The sequence below is a fragment of the Penaeus vannamei genome, chromosome 24, assembly GCF_042767895.1.
Source record: "Penaeus vannamei isolate JL-2024 chromosome 24, ASM4276789v1, whole genome shotgun sequence".
In the NCBI taxonomy this organism is placed as follows: Eukaryota; Metazoa; Arthropoda; class Malacostraca; order Decapoda; family Penaeidae; genus Penaeus; species Penaeus vannamei.
In genome coordinates this window covers 13568091-13570590 of record NC_091572.1, presented here as the reverse complement: position 1 = coordinate 13570590, position 2500 = coordinate 13568091, and the positions used below count along the sequence as shown (strand labels likewise).

Sequence of the window (2500 nt, the reverse complement as noted above, 5' to 3'; positions counted from 1 at the left end):
TCTCTCTCTCTCTCTCTCTCTCTCTCTCTCTCTCTCTCTCTCTCTCTCTCTCTCTCTCTCTCGCTTTCCAGTCTCTCTAATCTCCCCCATTTTTATTTCTCCTCTCTTACCACACCGATCTTCCTCTCCCCGACTGCATATAAGACATTAAGCAACATAAACATATGGAACATAACTGCAATAGCACACACAAGGTAAACTCGGCAACGAAATTTGCTAACATTGAATCTAGCTTTTAACACCGCGCCTTCCTTTCAGCCGCTCAGATGCTTTAACGCCGTAGAAAAATGAGAGCTCGGAGAGACACATTCTGTAAACACGAGGAATGACCCAAGTTGAGTCTTTGTTGCTAAGAACCTTCGTTGGCTGATGACTGGGCGTACGCTCTCTTCCTTTGTGTGCGTGTGTTGTTCTCCGTGTTAGTGTTAGTGTTAGTGTTAGTGTGTGTGTGTGTGTGTGTGTGTGTGTGTGTGTGTGTGTGTGTGTGTGTGTGTGTGTGTGTGTGTGTGTGTGTGTGTGTGTGAAATTAGGCTATTCGAATTCAATAATATACCTAAATAATTTCTCACTCTCTCTTCCCTACTTCTTTTTCTCTCACACACAACGAAAGCTTGAAAAACGCTGAAATATAGCGGTAAATTCCCTACTACGTATATTAGCTTCGGCGGCTGGTAACACAAAAATTAAGACGATAAAAAGTGATAAGATAAGGGGAGTAATAAGGTGGACTATCTAGCGAGCCTGAGCTTACACTTCTTGATAAATTCTTAACTTAATGCTACCTCGAAAACACTGTGGACTCCTCAGGCTCCGCAGAGACCCCGTCGATCCCGCCAACGCCGTGTGCGCTCCCCTGGACTAACGTAACGCCCACGCCCGCCCGCAATTAGTCCTTCCCCCTTTCTGATTAACGAACGAGCCGGCGTATTCGATAACAATGCTAAACATCTACCAGACGTGTCAAAGCAATGAACATATTGAATTTCACAAACTGGTAACCACAACACGATTTCGTAACGAACAAGTCAGGAGGTACGTTACATACCACGCAGACAGTCTTGCGTGTTGTTTTGCCGAGGCGTTAACACTCCTTTGCGATCGACCCATATTCTAAACTGCTGATGGGTATCTTTCATTAATTATTTCTTTGAGTAAATTCTGATAGGTGAAGGTCTACGACCGCCACTGTATACATCGCTCGGGCTATTTTTATTGTTATCGTGGTGTTATTAATTTGTTATCACTATCCCAAACGTCACATGGTGTATATATGCACTTACTCCTTTCACATTACTAAGAACAGCATATTGCATTTCAGTTCTAACATACAACCACTTATCACAATCTTTTCGACTAACTTATCAAACTTTACATTTTCAGATAATGTTTTTTTCTTTTTCGAATATTTATGTCTATAAGATAAGAACTTTAAAACTTTCCTTTTTTAATGTCATAGGTCATGACACAATCCCACCAGCATGACCTTTGCCATGGCCAGTGTGATCTGTAGCCTAACCGATCTGCTGAGCAAACGTCCTCTTGCTTGTGTTGTGGTTAAGGATAGTCGAGCAGGGCTTGGGGCTGCGTCAGCACTCTCTGCAAGTACGCCGGAGAGGTCGAGCGTATTGTGCATGTTCGGTGCGAAGGAAAAACGTCGTTTTATTGATGCTAAATGCTGTATGTGAGAGGGAGGGGAGGGATAGAGAGAGAGAGAGAGAGAGAGAGAGAGAGAGAGAGAGAGAGAGAGAGAGAGAGAGAGAGAGAGAGAGAGAGAGAGAGAGAGAGAGAGGGATAGATAGATAGAGGGATAGATAGATAGATAGATAGATAGAGAGAGAGAGAGAGAGAGAGAGAGAGAGAGAGAGAGAGAGAGAGAGAGAGAGAGAGAGAGTCGCCGTCCTTTCGAAAGAATGCCCGCACAGCTCTCTCTCTCTCTCTGTCATTGAAACCCCATCACACATTTACCAATCAGCAGGACCGGAGCCCAAACCGTAAAGAATACGAAAAAACGAGAGCGCGGACGGTCCAGGGCATCTGCACGTGATGAGCGCAGTAGACGTAGCATCCCCGAACACGTTAATTTAACACTGTCTGGTGACGAGTTTTCTCAAGGTTCGTACTAGAGTCTACCCCCCAAGTTGCCACATTCTCACAGATTTCTGTCCCCTTTTCGACAAATTTGTAGAACAGCGTGGGAACAACGTTGCAAAGGTGGCCTCACTACGTCGAGAGCAGCCACCCCTGGGCAGTTAACACCTGGGATAATGAGGCGATCACTCTCCTACTTTTAGTCTAAGTACTTCAGAGACAACCGAAACATTTCGACCGATAGGCAGCTCCTCTTAAGAAAACCGGGTTCTTAATTGATTCCTGTCATCTGGCTCGCAAACAAGAACTTGCCATATCTCGCGCAGAGGCCAGAGTCAAGAAGTCTGAACCGCAGTAGAGTCCTTTCGACACGTCAGGTCCCACGTCAGGAGGGTTTCACATACTACGGCGC

At 45.2% G+C, this 2500-nt stretch overlaps 1 protein-coding gene and 1 long non-coding RNA gene across 2 annotated transcripts in view; one reads left to right on the top strand and one right to left on the bottom strand.

The window, feature by feature from the left end:
• Nucleotides 1–2500, top strand: part of LOC138866227 (uncharacterized) — a 196067-nt gene that overhangs the window by 172010 nt on the left and 21557 nt on the right. The gene's annotated exons all lie outside the window — the stretch shown is intronic.
• LOC113821092 (uncharacterized) overlaps nucleotides 1–2500 on the bottom strand; it is a 34310-nt gene that overhangs the window by 30905 nt on the left and 905 nt on the right. The window lies entirely within an intron of this gene.